Here is a 19,076-nt window from a genome sequence, read left to right as displayed (position 1 = left end):
GGCTGCAAGAAAATCAGGACAACGCCTTATCACCCCCAAACCAACGGGTTGTGCGAGAAGATGAACCAGGTGGTGATAGACCTGCTGAAGACGTTGCCCCTTGAGGAACGCAGCATGTGGCCAGAAAAGCTACCAGATCTGGTGGACTTCTATAACCATATCCCAGTAAACTCTACCAACTGCACACCTGCTTACCTGATGAGAGCAAGACCTCGTAAGCTGCCCATCGACCTGGACATGGGAGTCCTAACACCAGAGACGGCCTCACCAGATGCAGATTGGGACACTGAGCGGCAGCAACAATACCGCAAAGTGCAAGAGAGTGTTGAGAGAAGTCTGTCCCAAGCAAGACAAAAACAAGAGAGGACTTGTAATCAACATGCACCTGCTGTTCCATTGTCACCTGGAGAACAGGTCCTTAAGAGAAAGAGGCGACTCCACAATTTGGATGACCAGTGGGAGGTAGAGCCGTACACCATCCTACCCTCGAGTCATGACAAACACCAAGGTATGCCTCATTAGTAAGGATGGAGGAGAAACTTCAGCAACAGTTTCAAGAGACCACTTGAAGAAATGTTCTGAGCAACTGCAATACCCTAAAGAAGACCAAGATAGCCCTCAACCCACAGAGGAAGTGGAAGAAATGGTCAGAACAGTACTCTGAGAATTTCCACGGTTGTGGACACAAGTGAATAATGCAATTGTTGTGCCAGTCCTCACCTTTCTCCAACCAGCCCCTCAGGAAGCTGCAGAAGTCCCAGAAGAGATGGAAGAACAATTGGCCCCAGCGGCAGAAGTTTCATCAACAGCAGACCAGGAGAATCAACCCTCTGCTAATAGTGAACCTGTCATACCCACGGTAAGCCAAAGAGTTCGTAGGAAACTGCCCAACCTACAAGTACTACCTCATACTACCTGTAGTGCAGTTCACACTGAACCCACCACACCAGGGGTAGACACAGGGGACCAGGGTAGAACACTGACAGATAGTGTACTGCGTAGATCTACCAGAGCTACAAGAGGTCAGCCCCCTGCCCGTTGGAGAATTTAAAATTCAAAGTTTAAAGTGTAAACGTATTTAAATGTTTTATATGTGTGCATTTAACCTGTTTATACAGTTACCCGAAAGGGATCCAGAGACTTTTAGGTTATGGACAGTGAATAACCAAGAACTCTCCATTGTAAATAGTTGCACTTGTAAAAGTGCCCACTTGTGAAAGGCCACTGAACAAAAACCCGTTGGAGGTGGCCAAAGACGTGGTCCAACACCTGGATCATCTATGCCCTGCAGCCACCCCAGGGCCTCCGTGGAGGGTTTTGGATGGGTCCCTCAAATTTGCACCTTGTTTCAGTGGAATGGACACCTCGTTACAGATGATGCTGTAACCTATCAGAGACTGTAATGTTTGTAATATTCTAATGTACCTTGTTTATTGTTACCTGTTATTTTGCAAAAATATGCTCAGTCCCGGAGTACTGAAATTAACTAGGGGGGAATGTGGCACCCCAAGGGTCTGGTTGCCACAGTGGTATTGCTTCCCTCAAAAGAGGTGATGCCATGTCTGGAGGCAAGCAGGGGTTTCCTGATCAGGAACATAACACATGCAACACTACTTGGCTTCAGACCAGCAAGGGGAGGCCCCTCCCCTTGGCAACTGGATCTGGAGGCGGGGTTAGTTTAGCTTAGTGTCTGGAGTCGAGTTTAGGACACTGAAGAGAGAGGAGCTAGGGACTGGAGCTGGAGATAGCTCGTCCTAGCTGGACTGCTCAAGGAACCGGACACCGGAGTCCGAGGCTGTGGGGGATTCCAGACCCAGCAGCAGGTACCGCAGGGCAGGAGATTGCAGGTCTCCTGGCCCCATCAGAAGCCCAGAGGCTCAGCAGCACAAAGGGACCAGTACCGCCACAGAGAAGCGAGGAATCCACAAGGCCCGAGTTGCCAGCCATACAGGTGAGCACAGCACGTTACACTCAGGGACGTGGGCTGCAACAAGCAGAGCATAGTAAGAACGGCAGGCCTACAACTCCACCTGGCCAGCGCAGCAGCGGTTCCTATTGACCGCATTCCACAGGTGGCGTAGTCGGACATTAAACACCTTTACACATAGACTACCCTTGGTTTGACCGCCCTGGGTCACGGACCGGGTCGCCGCCACGGTGACTACAACCCCCAGCGTCTACAGGCCCGGATCCGGGTACCCCACGGCCCAGGGGGCGCGTCATATGCACCCGATGACCCCAGCTATGCAAGCCGAAATAGCCTTACTGGCCCTGGACGGCGAGGCCCGACAGTCCGTGATGTACCGCCCTCCCCATGGCCGGGATACTGTAGAAAAAGTGGTGCGGATACTCGAGGAAATGAATGGGGATCCCACCAATGTAAGAGAGCTGAGGATACGACTGTTTCACCAAGTGCAGCAGGAGGGGGAGACTGTGACGCATTATGTTAATGCCTTACAGAGGGTACATGCCTATATCCCTAGAAAAGACGACATGGGGAATTTGGGAATGGGCCCCCCTGACGTGATCTTAAGGGACCAGTTTGTGACAAGCCTCAGGGATGGGGAGCTGAAGCAGGCCTTGCGGGAGCGCCTGCGCGCCAACCCACATATGACTTTTCTAGAAGTGGGGGCAGAGGCATGTGTGAGAGAGCAGGAGATGGAGGTGATGGCCCTGGCAGGGATTGTGGCGCCCTGCTGCGCATTGATGCCACAGAACCCAGAAGGGTGCATGGATGGACTTCTCCACAAGAGTCCCTCACACATTCACACACCTCCACCCTACCACCTCAGACCAGCAGAGGGAGCCCGTTAGGGATATATACAGGGAGGGTAGAGCCAGGCAGCTCAGTTAGTTTCAGTTTAGTGTTCAGAGAGGAACAGAGCTCAGAGTGAGCTGAGAGCGTGCTGACGCTCAGAGAGCAGCGAAGAGGCAGCACGCTGGCTGCCGTGCTTAGGCGAGCCAAGGCCTACAGCACAAGTGAAAGCCTACTGAGGGCCCTGAGTGTGGCCGAAGGCGAGAGGAGAAGGAAGAAGTAGCAAGGGGGCAGAGGAGCATACCAGGCTCACCCCGAGATATATACCGGACACCGGGTCCGCGCCTACAGAGACTCTTTACACCCAGTAGGGACCACCGGAACCCCTGAAGGACTACAGGTCCCAGGTTTGCCAAAAGCTGACTACAGTACCAGGGCTAGGAGTCACGGAGGCCCCAGCGTCCAGGGAGAGTGATCTCCAAAGAGAAGGCCCTACCACCAGGTCAGCAGGCGCAAGGGAGGGAGAGACAGTAACCAAGCTAGGCCTAGTTCCAGGCAGGCCAGAAGCTTAACGAGTAAAGCCACGTATCAGGAGGCCCTATACCCGCTCACTGGGGAGAGTCCAAAAGTGCACCCTTCGCCCGGAGTACCCTAGACCGTGCCTGCAGCATCACCAGTAAAGGTACTGAAGCTGACCCCCATGTGAGTGTCCGTCTTTCCTCCGGGACCGTACTGCCGTCTCTCCCCAGCATCCTCCATTACACCCCACGCTGCCCTGGAGCTAGCTCTACCTGTGGAGAGCCACACCATCCCTGCTGCCGTAACACCAGCTCCAGAGGACTGCTCCACAGCGGCTGCACCCCTTTTGCCACATTCCACAGGTGGCGTCACGAACTTTCCAAATCCCCTATAAATATTCCCCTTTTTACTGACCGCCCTGAGTCACGGACCGGGCCAGCCACCGTGATATCCCCCATCGACATACGCAGAGGCCCGGCTGCCGAGTACTCCCACGGCCCAGGGGGCACGTCAGACTTGGCATTATGAACAGGATTTCGTGCCCGTTGCAACGAACAGGATTGCGTGTCCGCTGCCACCGGGTACTGTGCACCTTTATTGAACTGAACTGTGTGTTAAACTGCGGTGAGGATCGCCGCCATTATCGCGCTGCAGCGCGGGAAGAAGAAGGGCGTAACCGCGGGAATCTGGGAGGCGTAACTGCTAAAGCGCGCGAATCCCAGGACACGCCCCACGCCTCGACGTCGAAACAGGAAGCGTCAGGTCCTGGAAGGAGCCCAGTGGACGCTCTGACGTCAGACGCGAGCGACACAAGGTCCTGGAAGAAGACCGTCGCCTGCGGGGCTGCGGCCTACCCGAAAGCGGTAAAGAAGGTAGGCCACGGTTCGCTAGGGGGCGCAACGATGTCCAAAGCCCAGCAGAAAGCCGGAGTACCAGTTAACGGCCCCGATGTTCCACTTGCGCTCGGCGCTGAGCAGGCTGAAGCTGCCGCTCCACCAGCAGGGCCTGTAATCCCTGTCATACCCATGGCCCTACCGTACATCCCTGGAGCGAAGTGGCTCCCCCAGTACAGCGGCAGACCAGATACACTGTCCGAATTTAAAAGGAGAATATGCGGTGTGCTGGACATGTACTCGATGACAGGCAAACAGAGAGCCGCTGTTGTACTTGGACAATTGACTGGTGACGCAGAGCGGGAAGTTGAAACCTGGCCAGCCGCAGACCAGGAATCAGTATCCATTATCTTAAAGAGACTGCAAACTGTGTTTGAAAACCGCACTGAGACAGATCTCCGGATGAGGTTCTACCACTGTGTCCAGAAACCTGAGGACAGTGTCCGGGACTACGCCTTGTGCTTACAGGAAGCCCTGCGGGCCCTGAAACAGGTTAGTCCAGCCAGCGTACAAAATGAAAATAAAATGCTGACGGAACAGTTCATCCGGGGGTTGAGGTCCCAGGAGGAGAGCAGAACTGTACGGTGGTGGGCCTTAGATCATCCAGATGCCACCTTCGACACTCTGAAGGACATGGCTATTAAGGGCCTGCAGCCCCTGGAACCATCAGATACTGCTATCCAGCATTACCAGGGTGGGGCCACCCCAGTGCCTGCAGCACCCATTGCTCCTTCATTAACGGCTGAAACAAAGATGCAAACAGTGCCTCCTTGCGAGCTGGACAGCCTGCGCTCTGAAGTGCGCCAGTTAGGTAAAACCCTGGCCACTGTCCTGAGCACCCTGCAGCTACAGACGGAGCCTGAGCCGGAGGGAAGGATCCTACTGGCCGACAGCCCTGAGGATGTCCCCTGGATGAGGAGAAGGAGGACAACGCCACCCCGTAGGAGGACAACGCCACCCCGTGAGAGGACCAACGACCAACGTCGCCCTCCAGGAGAATTCATCTGCTACCGCTGCCACAAGGCAGGCCACACAGCGCGGACCTGTCCTTTAAACAAGAAAACCCTGGGGCCGAGGGCCGACACCCAGGGGTAGACCAACCAGGCCCATCAAACTGGTACCACCGGTTCGTGGGAGGAAGACCTTTCCTGTCCATTGTGCTGGACGGCATCGCGAAACCTGCCCTGCTGGATGCTGGATCTCAGGTAACCATCATGCCTGATGTCCTCTACAAAAGGTTCTGGTCCATAGACGAACTTCACCCGCCAGATCCAAACCTTTCCGTGCATGCCTCCAATGGCCTTCCCCTTAACCTAGTCGGGGTTAAGGATGTGGCAGTAAAGGTGGGAAGAGTGGAACTGAAGGACCAGGGACTAATTGTAGTAGAGACTAATCCTGGTGATACAGACTTGTATATGGTACTTGGCACAAATATTGTTGGTAACTGTTTGGGAGAAGTGTTGTTCTTGCTCCAACAGATGGCCGACACTGCCAAACCAGGGCAGAGGAGGGTGCTCCAGAAAGAGATACGAGCCCTTATGTACCAGCAACAGGTAAAGCTAACAGGTGGCGAAATTGGTAATGTACGGGTGACAGACCCGATAGCCATTGTGATTCCCCAAATGAGTGAAATGCTGATTTGGTGTAGAGCAGCAATAGGTCTCAGAGGACCTAGGGGAGGAGTCCTGAGGAGATAATTTGCATATTCCCACTGCATTTTGGGGTAAGTGAAGAGTCTCCGCGAGCTCAAAGAACACTGGATTTTGGCTGTTGGAGCTGAAAAGAGGACATCGGTAAACCAGGGGAGGAGTCCTGAGGAGATAATTTGCATATTCCCACTGCATTTTGGGGTAAGTGAAGAGTCTCCGCGAGCTCAAAGAACACTGGATTTTGGCTGTTGGAGCTGAAAAGAGGACATCGGTAAACCGCGCGCCGGCATTTTGAAGCTTTTTTTTTTTAAGCTTTTTTCACTGTTTTCAGAACATTAACAGTAAGAACATGGAAGAGTCCAGGAGCCATTTGGTGAGCTGCATATCCTGCTACATGTTCACAGACTTGCCAGTGGAAAAGCCAAACTTCACATGCCAGAAATGCAAGCTTGTGTCCCTGTTGGAAGAAAAGTTGCGAAATCTAGAAGAGAGGTTAACTACCTTGAAAATCATTAAGGAAGGTGAAGAGTTCTTAGACAGAGCAGAATTATCTCTTCATGATTCAGAAAGAGAAGAAATTCGAACTGCACCTGAGGAAACAGAGGAATGGAAGCATGTGACCCACAGAAGCAGGAGGATCGAGAGGCAGTCAGCACCCATACTGCTCAGGAACCAGTACCAGGCTCTCACGCAGGAGAACCATGAAGAAATACAGCAAGATAAGACTTTGCCAGCAATGAATAACCTTGTAAGCCCTCAGAATCCTCCTGGATGGAGAAAGAAGAATGTTGTGAAGAAAAAACGGAGAGTGGTGGTCATGGGGGATTCCCTGTTAAGAGGAACAGAGGCCGCTATCTGCAGACCAGACATAACCTCAAGAGAAATGTGCTGTCTTCCAGGAGCAAAAATTAAAGATGTGTCTGACAGGATATCAAGACTCTTCAGACCTACAGATCACTACCCATTCCTGCTAATACATGTGGGGACAAATGACACCGCAAGAAAGGACCCGGAAACCATCTGCAGTGACTTTGAAGACTTAGGCAAGAAAGTGAAAGAATTGGGAGCGCAGGTGGTCTTCTCATCCATCCTCCCAGTGGATGGCCATGGAACAATGAGGTGGAATAAGATTCTACAGGTGAACAACTGGCTACGTCGATGGTGCCGTCAACAAGGATTTGGATTTCTGGATCACGGAATGAATTACCTATACGATGGACTACTTGCTAGAGATGGGGTGCACCTTACGAAGACTGGAAAACATGTATTTGGAAGTCGCCTTGCTACACTCATCAGGAGAGCTTTAAACTAGAACAATGTGGGAAGGGAAGCAAAAGGCCAGAAAAAGCCATACAGCTGACAAATACTATTGAGATCTCTGCTACTGGAAGTGGAAAGGAAAAACTAAGACAAAACAATTTAAATAATAAAAATATGGGAGGAAGAGAAACCAATCACAAACTAAAATGTTTTTATACAAATGCACAAAACATGGGCAACAAACAAGGAGAATTGGAACTACTAATGCAGGAAAAGAAATATGATGTCATTGGAATCACTGAAACTTGGTGGGACGATACACATGATTGGAATAAAAGGCTAAAAGGATACAACTTATTTGCAAGAAACAGACTTGATAAACGAGGAGGAGGTGTCGCATTGTATGTTAGAAAAGCGTATATCTGCACAGAGATTGAAGCTTCAGAGACTGGGAGTTCTGTGGAAACTGTTTGGGTAAGAATACAAGGAGAGAACAACGGAAAGGACATCATTGTAGGCATTTACTACAGGCCACCTGGGCAAGCTGAAGATATGGATGAACTCTTTATGTATCAAATGACCAAGTTCTCCAAAAAATATGACGTAGTGGTCATGGGAGATTTCAACTATCCAGACATTTGTTGGGAATCTCTCTCAAGTAAAACTAACAGGTCAAGCAAATTCTTATCCTCTCTTGCTGACAACTTTATCTTCCAAAAGGTAGGGGAGAAAACAAGGGGATCTGCTACTTTGGATCTAATCCTTATAAACAGGGAGGAAATGGTTGAGGAGGTAAAGGTGGCTGGGACCCTAGGAGGCAGCGATCATGCTATTATAGAATTTTGGATAACTAGAGGAGGAAGACATGTGAAGACTCAAACTTCAAGGTTAGATTTTAGAAAGGCAGATTTTAAGAGACTCAGAAAGAGAATAGGAGGGATCCAATGGCTGGATGTCCTTAAGGACAAAAATGTCCAGGAAGGATGGGAAATTTTTAAAAATGAGATTCTCAAAGCACAATCGTTAACAATCCCGAAAAGTAGGAAGAATGGGAAGCATTTAAGGAAACCAGGATGGATGAACACAGAACTTAAACACATGCTAAAAAGAAAGAAAGAAATGTTTATTAAATGGAAAGAGGGAGGCATATCTAAAGAAGATTATAATGCAGTCTGCAGATCCTGCAGGGCACGTATCAGGTTAGCTAAAGCTGACAATGAATTAAGGCTTGCAAGAGATGTCAAAAGCAATAAAAAAGAATTTTGGGGGTATGTCAAAAGTAAAAGAAAAGTCAAAGATGCTATAGGATTTTTACAGGATGAAAATGGAGAAATGGTAAGAGAGGATGTTGAGAAGGCCGAACTTTTTAATTCCTATTTTGCATCTGTTTTCTCTCAGAAAGAAAATGTAACATCAACTGATTTTCACTGTCCTTTCAAAGGAATAGAAGAATCCAAGTTATCTGTAAACAGAAAGATTGTGAGGGAATATTTAGCTAACATAAATGAGTTCAAGTCTCCAGGTCCAGATGAATTACACCCCAGAGTACTGAAGGAGATCGTAGAAGAAATTTTAGAACCACTCTCCATAATCTTTGAAAATTCTTGGAGAACAGGAGAAGTCCCAGAAGACTGGAGAAGAGCAAATGTTGTTCCTATCTTCAAAAAGGGGAAGAAGGTGGACCCAGGGAACTATAGGCCGGTGAGTCTGACTTCTATACCAGGAAAGATCTTTGAACAAATTATTAAACAACATGTATGTAAGTACATGGATAAGAATGAAGTGATTAACCAGAGTCAGCATGGGTTTGTAACTAACAAGTCATGTCAGACTAACTTAATTTCCTTCTATGACAGAATCACTGACTGGGTGGATCAGGGAAATGCTGTAGATATAGTATATCTTGACTTCAGCAAACCATTTGACAAAGTATCTCACACCATCCTTATTGAAAAAATGACCAAGTATGCAATGGACCAGGCAACTGTTAGGTGGATTCATAACTGGCTTAGTGATCGGACTCAAAGGGTGGTTGTAAATGGCTTCACATCCAGCTGGATGAATGTCTCAAGTGGGGTACCACAGGGCTCCGTCCTGGGACCTGTATTGTTCAACATCTTTATCAATGATTTAGATGAAGGAATTGAGGGTAAACTGATTAAATTTGCTGATGACACAAAGCTAGGAGGGATAGCTAATACTAGAGAAGAGAGAGAGAGGATTCAAAAAGACCTAAATAAACTGGAGCAGTGGGCAGCAAACAACAGAATGGTTTTTAACAGGGAAAAATGCAAAGTACTACATCTGGGCAATAAAAATGAAAAAAGCATATACAGAATGGGAGGAATAGAGCTAAGCAACAGTACATGTGAAAAAGACTTGGGTATACTAATAGATCATAGACTGAACATGAGTCAACAGTGTGATGCAGCAGCAAAAAAGGCAAATACAATTCTGGGATGTATTAACAGAAGCATACAGTCTAGATCACGTGAAGTCATTATCGGTCTTTACTCCTCTTTGGTCAGACCTCATCTGGAATACTGTGTACAGTTTTGGGCACCACATTTTAAAAAAGACATCGACAAACTGGAGCAAGTTCAGAGAAGAGCGACCAGAATGGTGACTGGTCTGCAAACTATGTCCTATGAGGAACGGTTGCAGGATTTGGGAATGTTTAGCTTGCAAAAAAGAAGACTGAGAGGAGACTTAATAGCTGTCTACAAATATGTCAAGGGCTGTCACATTGTAGAAGGATCATCTTTATTCTCATTTGCACAAGGAAAGACTAGAAGCAATGGGATGAAACTAAATTGGAGGAGACACAGATTAGATATTAGAAAAAACTTTTTGACAGTTAGGGTGATTAATGAGTGGAACAGGCTGCCACGAGAGGTGTTGAGTTTCCCTTCAATGGACGTCTTCAAACAGAGGCTGGAAAGACATCTGTCTGAGATGATTTAGTGAATCCTGCTTTGAGCAGGGGCTTGGACCAGATGACCCAGGAGGTCCCTTCCAACTCTACCATTCTATGATTCTATGATTCTATGATTCTATGACAGAGCTACCAGGCGGTAGTAGAGCCCCTTAGCTCGGAACATAGACCTACACTCTTAACTGCCAGAGGGATAGTGGATGTATGCAATGGGAGGGTGCCCGTACACCCCCTAAACTATGGAGAGGATGAAGTCAAATTACCACAATATGCCACTGTTGCCAGATTGTACACTGTAAATAACACCGCTATCCACACAGTGGAGTCCTTAACCTCACCAGACAGAGTGAAGGATAACGACTCGGAAACCCAGGTGGGGGATTGGTGTCAACAGCTCCATGTTGGGACTGACGCCACTCCTGTCCATCAGAAACAGGGTGTACACAGGGTGGTTCAGGAATACGAGGGAGTATTCAGCAAACACCCACTTGATTTTGGGAGGATTAAAGAGGTACAACACCATATACCCACAGGTGACCATCCACCCATCAAAGAACGTTACAGGCCCATACCACCAGCACACTACCAGAAAGCAAAGGAAATGTTGCATGACATGAAGAAGGCAGCGGTAATAAGAGATAGCTGTAGCCCCTGGGCAGCTCCCCTGGTCCTAGTCAGGAAAAGGATGGAAGCATGAGGATGTGTGTAGATTACAGACAGGTAAATCGCATAACACACAAGGATGCATACCCTTTGCCCCGTATAGAGGAATCCCTGGCTGCACTAAAGTCTGCAAATTACTTCTCTACCCTTGACCTCACTAGTGGGTACTGGCAAGTATCAGTTGCTGAGAAGACGGCCTTCACTATCCCGATGGGACTCTGCGAGTTCAACAGTATGCCGTTCGGACTCTGCAACGCCCCGGGAACGTTCCAGAGATTGATGGAGTGCTGTTTGGAACACCGTAACTTTGAGACCGTGCTGCTATACCTGGATGACGTGATAGTGTACTCCAAGACGTATGAGGACCATTTGAAGCACCTGGCGGAGGTAATTGAGGCGTTGTCCCGGTATGGGATGAAATTGAAGCCTTCCAAGTGCCACCTGCTCAAAAAGAAGGTTCAGTACCTGGGGCACATCGTCAGTCTAGAAGGTCACTGCCATCCAGAAATGGCCGGAACCGAAGAGTCTCAAGGAGCTACGTCAATTCCTGGGACTGGTCGGGTATTACTGGAGGTTTGTAAAGGACTACACCAAGAAGGCTGCACCTTTGCAAGATCTCCTGGTAGGACAGTCCCACAGAGGCAAGAACGCCCCCTTCCAGTGGGGTAAAGAGCAGGCTGAGTCCTTTGCAGTGATGAAAGAGATCCTGACTGGCGAAGAAATCCTGGCCTACCCTGACTACAGCCAACCATTCCTGCTGTACACTGATGCCAGCAATGAGGGACTCGGAGCTGTGTTGAGTCAGAAGCAGTATGGCAAGGAGAAGGTGATTGCCTATGCTAGCAGGAAGCTTCGTCCGACCGAGAGAAACCCGGAAAACTATAGCTCCTTCAAGTTGGAGTTCCTGGCCTTGGTCTGGGCCATCACTGAACTATTCAAGCACTACTTGCCTCCAGTAAATTCACAGCTTACACTGACATCAACCCCTTGACTCATCTAGAGACAGCTAAGTTGGGAGCCAAGGAACAGCGTTGGATGGCCCGGCTGTCAAACTATCAGTTAACCATCAAGTACCGGGCAGCCCACAAGAACGCCAACGCCGATGCCCTATCCAGAATGCCGCACCAGTCGGATACTGAAGAAGAAGTGGATGACCTGGAAGAGTTTGAGCTACCTGCCTTCCACAGAAAAGGGAGGGTCCACGAGCAGCGCACCTCCAGGAGGTATCGTGGTAAGACACTAAACCCTTTGCCTCACCACAGTTGGAAGGAGACCCAGGACAGCGACCCGGTTGTCAGCCGTATCAAAGAACTGATAACCCAGGAAGGTTCCTCTCTGGAGAAGGACGCGTCTCCACAAGCAAAGCAACTGTGGAATGAGAGAAGCCGGCTGTTCATCTATAGAGAGAAGCTGTGCCGAAGGTATGTCAACCCTAGGACCCATGAGATGGTATGGCAGATCGTAGTGCCCAGGACAGACATCCAGATGGTGTTGGAGGCCTACCACGATCAAGCAGGGCACTTTGGCTGGAAGAAGCTGGAAACCCTCCTGAAGAATCGGTTTTATTGGGTTGGAATGCGGAGTTCCATAGAGAGATGGTGCCGGGATTTTGGACCCTGTAGCCTCTGAAGAAAAGACTACAGCAGCCAGAAGACACCACTGCAGCCCATCAAGACAACTCGACCTTTGGAGATCGTTGCCTTAGATCACGTCAAGCTGTCACCCAGCAGGTCAGGATACTCCTATGCCTTGACCATGGTGGATCACTACTCCTGGTTCCTGGTGGTCACCCCCGTAAAGGATGTGACTGCAGAAACTGCGGCCAAGACATTTCAAGCGTACTTCTGCAGGCCCCATGGATACTCGGAGCAGGTGCTGACGGATCAAGGCCCTGCCTTTGAAGCCGAATTGTTCAAAGAGTTTTACCATCTGTACGGGTGTAAGAAGATCCGGACTACACCGTACCACCCCCAAACCAATGGGTTATGTGAAAAGATGAATAACATAGTCATCGACCTGTTGAAGACCTTACCTCTAGAAGAAAGAAACCAGTGGCCAGATAAACTACTTGACCTGGTAGATCTGTACAATCACATACCTGTGAGTTCCACCAGTTGTACTCCAGCGTACCTCATGAGATCAAGACCCGGGAAGTTGCCCATGGACCTGGAGCTTGGAGTGGTAGAGCCAGAAGCAGATATGTCCACTGGAGCAGTACAGGAGAGTACAGGCCTGTTTCGAAGACAATCTGAATAGGGTAAGAGACAAACAAGAAGCACAATACAACAAGAGTGCACCAGCAGAACCCTTAACACCTGGAGAAGTTGTGCTAAAACGAAAAAGGAGAAACCACAAACTTGACGAGCAGTGGGAAAGAGAACCTTACACTGTGTTGAATTCCAGGTTCGATAATAGGAAAACCTGTCTAATTAGCAAAGACGGAGGAAGAACGACTGCAACGGTATCAAGAGATCATCTGAAGTTGTGTCCAAGTCCGCTGAAGCCCCAGGAGGAAGTGCCTCTCACCGTACAGGGGGAGCCTAAGAAGAAGTACTCCATACTGACTTAGGAGATTTCCCGGCAGAATGGCCTCAATTGGATGGAGTGGTAATAATACCTGTGATACACTTCTACCAACAGCCAGAATACTCTCCACTGCAAGTAAGACCGGTAAGTGCCCCAGAAGAGCCTGCTCAGGAAGAATCCCCGGAACAAGGATCACCGGTAGAAGCAGAGCCAGTAGGCCCAGTAACCAGTGTACTTGCCAGTCCCGTAGAGAGGTTAAGGCAGTCTTGCAGTCCACCAACACATAGAGCAGAAAATAGCGCAAGCATCCACACTACACGCATCCCCGTACTACGTAGGTCATCGAGTAGCACCAAAGGCCAGACCCCTGTTAGGTATAAGGAGTAAGTTAAAAATACCTGCAGTATAAATAGTTACCCAGTAGGGTATTGCATAATGTTTATTGTATAAACTGAAATATATGTGTTTATTTAGCAACCCGTAAGGGTATATATAAAGGACTCGGTGGCTGAGGACTGTGAGCAGCCCAAAAACTGTCATGTACATAGTTGCACTCCCTGGAGTGCCCCTTAAGTGACCACGGAACAAAAACCCGTTTGGCGTGGCGGAAGACGTGGTCCAGCACCTGGATCACCTATGCCCTGTAGCCACGCCCAGGGCCTACGTTGAGGGTTTTCAGGCGGGTCCCTCATGTTCCTTCATCGGTGAAATGGACACCAGGCTACGGGACTTACTGTGACTTAATTAATGTTATTTATAATTGTTATTATTGTATTATGTTACCTGTAACGTTCAAGAAAAGTGCCTCCCATAAAGGGAAGAAATGTTATTGTTAACCTGTTTTGAAAAAAATGCTTCAATCCGGGAGTACTGAGTTTTACTAGTGGGGAATGTGGCGCCCTGCTGCGCATTGGTGCCACAGAACCCAGAAGGGTGCATGGATGGACTTCTCCACAAGAGGCCCTCACACATTCACACACCTCCACCCTACCACCTCAGACCAGCAGAGGGAGCCCGTTAGGGATATATAAAGGGAGGGTGGAGCCAGGCAGCTCAGTTAGTTTCAGTTTAGTGTTCAGAGAGGAACAGAGCTCAGAGTGAGCTGAGAGCGTGCTGATGCTCAGAGAGCAGCACGCTGGCTGCTGTGCTTAGGCGAGCCAAGGCCTACAGAACAAGTGAAAGCCTAGTGAGGGCCCTGAGTGTGGCCGAAGGTGAGAGGAGAAGGAAGAAGTAGCAAGGGGGCAGAGGAGCATACCAGGCTCACCCCGAGATATATACCGGACACCGGGTCCGCGCCTACAGGGACTCTTTACACCCAGTATGAACCACCGGAACCCCTGAAGGACTACAGGTCCCAGGTTTGCCAAACGCTGACTACAGTACCAGGGCTAGGAGTCACGGAGGCCCCAGCATCCAGGGAGAGTGATCTCCAAAGAGAAGGCCCTACCACCAGGTCAGCAGGCGCAAGGGAGGGAGAGACAGTAACCAAGCTAGGCCTAGTTCCAGGCAGGCCAGAAGCTTAACGAGTAAAGCCACGGATCAGGAGGCCCTATACCTGCTCACTGGGGAGAGTCCAAAAGTGCACCCTTCGCCCGGAGTACACTGGACCGTGCCTGCAGCATCACCAGTAAAGGTACTGAAGCTGACCCCCGTGTGAGTGTCCGTCTTTCCTCGGGGACCATCCTGCCATCTCTCCCCAGCATCCTCCATTACACCCCACGCTGCCCTGGAGCTAGCTCTACCTGTGGAGAGCCACACCATCCCTGCTGCCGTAACACCAGCTCCAGAGGACTGCTTCGCAGCAGCGGCACCCCTTTTGCCGCATTCCACAGGTGGCGTCACGAACTTTCCAAATCCCCTATAAATATTCCCCTTTTTACTGACCGCCCTGGGTCACGGACCGGGCCAGCCACCGTGATATCCCCCACCGACATACGCAGAGGCCCGGCTGCCGAGTACTCCAACGGCCCAGGGGGCACGTCAGACTTGGCATCACGAACAGGATTTCGTGCCCGTTGCAACGAACAGGATTGCGTGCCCGCTGCCACCGGGTATTGTGCGCCTTTATTGAACTGAACTGTGTGTTAAACTGCGGTGAGGATTGCCGCCATTATCGCGCTGCAGCGCGGGAAGAAGAAGGGCGTAACCGCGGGAATCTGGGAGGCGTAACTGCTAAAGTGCGCGAAGCCCAGGACACGCCCCACGCTTCGAAGTTGAACCAGGAAGCGTCAGGTCCTGGAAGGAGCCCAGTGGACACTCTGACGTCAGACGCGAGCGACGCAAGGTCCTGGAAGAAGACCGTCGCCTGCGGGGCTGCGGCCTACCCGAAAGCGGTAAAGAAGGTAGGCCACGGTTCGCTAGGGGGGCGCAACGATGTCCGAAGTCCAGCAGAACGCTGGAGTACCAGTTAATGGCCCCGATGTTCCACTTGCACTGGGCGCTGAGCAGGCTGAAGCAGCCGCTCCACCAGCAGGGCCTGTAATCCCTGTCATACCCATGGCCCTACCATACATCCCTGGAGCAAAGTGGCTCCCCCAGTACAGCGGCAGACCAGATACACTGTCCGGATTTAAAAGGAGAATATGCGGTGTGCTGGACATGTACTCGATGACAGGCAAACAGAGAGCCGCTGTTGTACTTGGACAATTGACTGGTGCCGCAGAGCGGGAAGTTGAAACCTGGCCAGCCGCAGACCAGGAATCAGTATCCGTTAGCTTTAAGAGACTGCAAACTGTGTTTGAAAACCGCACTGAGACAGATCTCTGGATGAGGTTCTACCACTATGTCCAGAAACCTGAGGACAGTGTCCGGGACTACGCCTGGCGCTTACAGGAAGCCCTGCAGGCCCTGAAACAGGTTAGTCCAGCCAGCATACAAAATGAAAATAAAATGCTGACGGAACAGTTCATCCGGGGGTTGAGGTCCCAGGAGGAGAGCAAAACTGTACGGTGGTGGGCCTTAGATCATCCACATGCAACCTTCGACACCCTGAAGGACATGGCTATTAAGGGTCTGCAGCCCCTGGAACCATCAGATACTGCTATCCAGTGCCCGCAGCACCCTAGTGCTCGCAGCACCCACTGCTCCTTCATTAGCGGCTAAAACAAAGATGCAAACAGTGCCTCCTAGCGAGCTGGACAGCCTTCGCTCTGAAGTGCGCCAGTTAGGTAAAACCCTGGCCACTGTCCTGAGCACCCTGCATCTACAGACGGAGCCTGAGCCGGAGGGAAGGATCCTACTGGCCGACAGCCCTGAGGATGTCCCCTGGATGAGGAGAAGAAGGAGGACAACGCCACCCCGTAGGAGGACAACGCCACCCCGTGGGAGGACCACCAGGTGAATTCATCTGCTACCGCTGCCACAAGGCAGACCACACAGCGCGGACCTGTCCTTTAAACGAGAAAACCCTGGGGCCGAGGGCCGACATCCAGGGGTAGACCAACCAGGCCCATCAAACTGGTACCACCGGTTCGTGGGAGGAAGACCTTTCCTGTCCATTGTGCTGGACGGCATCGCGACACCAGCCCTGATGGACAATGGATCTCAGGTAACCATCATGCCTGATGTCCTCTACAAAAGGTTCTGGTCCATAGACGAACTTCACCCGCCAGATCCAAACCTTTCCGTGTATGCCTCCAATGGCCTTCCCCTTAACCTAGTCGGGGTTAAGGATGTGGCAGTAAAGGTGGGAAGAGTGGAACTGAAGGACCAGGGACTAATTGTAGTAGAGACTAATCCTGGTGATACAGACTTGTATATGGTACTTGGCACAAATATTGTTGGTAACTGTTTGGGAGAAGTGTTGTTCTTGCTCCAACAGATGGCCGACACTGCCAAACCAGGGCAGAGGAGGGTGCTCCAGAAAGAGATACGTGCCCTTATGTACCAGAAACAGGTAAAGCTAACAGATGGCGAAATTGGTAATGTACGGGTAAAGACCCGATACCGATTGTGATTCCCCCAATGAGTGAAATGCTGATTTGGTTTAGAGCAGCAATAGGTCTCAGAGGACAGAGCTACCAGGCGGTAGTAGAGCCCCTTAGCTCGGAACATAGACCTACACTCTTAACTACCAGAGGGGTAGTGGATGTACACAATGGGAGGGTGCCCGTACGCCTCCTAAACTATGGAGAGGATGAAGTCAAATTACCACGATATGCCACTGTTGCCAGATTGTACACTGCAAATAACAACGCTATCCACACAGTAGAGTCCTTAACCTCACCAGACAGAGTGGAGGATAACGACTCGGAAACCCAGGTGGGGGATTGGTGTCAACAGCTCCATGTTGGGACTGACGCCATTCCTTATCCATCAGAAACAGGGTGTACTCAGGGTGGTTCAGGAATACGAGGGAGTATTCAGCAAACACCCACTTGATTTGGGAGGATTAAAGGGGTACAACACCATATACCCACAGGTGACCATCCACCCATCAAAGAACGTTACAGGCCCATACCACCAGCACACTACCAGAAAGCGAAGGAAATGTTGCATGACATGAAGAAGGCAGGCGTAATAAGAGATAGCTGTAGCCCCTGGGCAGTTCCCCTGGTCCTAGTCAGGAAAAAGGATGGAAGCATGAGGATGTGTGTAGATTACAGACAGGTAAATCGCATAACACACAAGGATGCATACCCTTTGCCCTATATAGAGGAATCCCTGGCTGCACTAAAGTCTGCAAATTACTTCTGTACCCTTGACCTCACTAGTGGGTACTGGCAAGTAGCAGTTGCTGAGGAGGACCGAGAGAAGACGGCCTTGACTACTCCGATGCGACTCTGCGAGTTCAACAGTATGCCTTTCGGACTCTGCAACGCCCCGGGAACGTTCCAGAGATTGATGGAGTACTGTTTGGGACACTGTAACTTCGAGACCATGCTGCTATACCTGGATGACGTGATAGTGTACTCCAAGACGTATGAGGACCATTTGAAGCACCTGGCGGAGGTATTTGAGGCGTTGTCCCGGTATGGGATGAAATTAAAGCCTTTCAAGTGCCACCTTCTCAAAAAGAAGGTTCAGTACCTGGGGCACATCGTCAGTCCAGAAGGAGTAGCACCAGACCCGAAGAAGGTCACTGCCATCCAGAAATGTCCGGAACCGAAGAGTCTCAAGGGGGTACGTAAATTCCTGGGACTGGTCGGGTATTACCGGAGGTTTGTAAAGGACTACACCAAGAAGGCTGCACCTTTGCAAGATCTCCTGGTAGGACAGTCCCACAGAGGCAAGAACCCCCCTTCCAGTGGGGTAAAGAGCAGGCTGAGTCCTTTGCAGTGATGAAAGAGATCCTGACCTGCGAATAAATCATGGCCTACCCTGACTACAGCAAACCGTTCCTGCTGTACACTGATGCCAGCAACGAGGGACTAGGAGCTGTGTTGAGTCAGAAGCAGTATGGCAAGGAGAAGGTGATTGCCTATGCTAGCAGGAAGCTTCGTCCGACTGAGAGAAACCCGGAAAACTATAGCTCCTTCAAGTTGAAGTTCCTGGCCTTGGTCTGAGCCATCACTGAACGATTCAAGCACTACTTGGCCTCCAGTAAATTCACGGCTAACACTGACAACATCCCCTTGACTCATCTAGAGACAGCTAAGTTGGGAGCCATGGAACAGCGTTGAATGGCCCGGCTGTCAAACTATCAGTTCACCATCAAGTACCGGGCAGGCCACAAGAACGCCAACGCCGATGCCCTATCCAGAATGCCGCACCAGTCGGATACTGAAGAAGAAGTGGATGACCTGGAAGAGATTGAGCTACCTGCCTTCCACAGACATGGGATGGTCCACGAGTAGCGCACCTCCAGGAGGTATCGTGGTAAGACACCAAACCCTTTGCCTCACCACAGTTGGAAGGAGACCCAGGACAGAGACCCG

The sequence above is a fragment of the Phyllobates terribilis genome, unplaced genomic scaffold (genome assembly GCF_046119375.1).
Source record: "Phyllobates terribilis strain yellow unplaced genomic scaffold, ASM4611937v1 Scaffold_1__5_contigs__length_1240528914, whole genome shotgun sequence".
Classification (NCBI taxonomy): Eukaryota; Metazoa; Chordata; class Amphibia; order Anura; family Dendrobatidae; genus Phyllobates; species Phyllobates terribilis.
Note: the sequence above shows the minus strand (reverse complement) of the source record.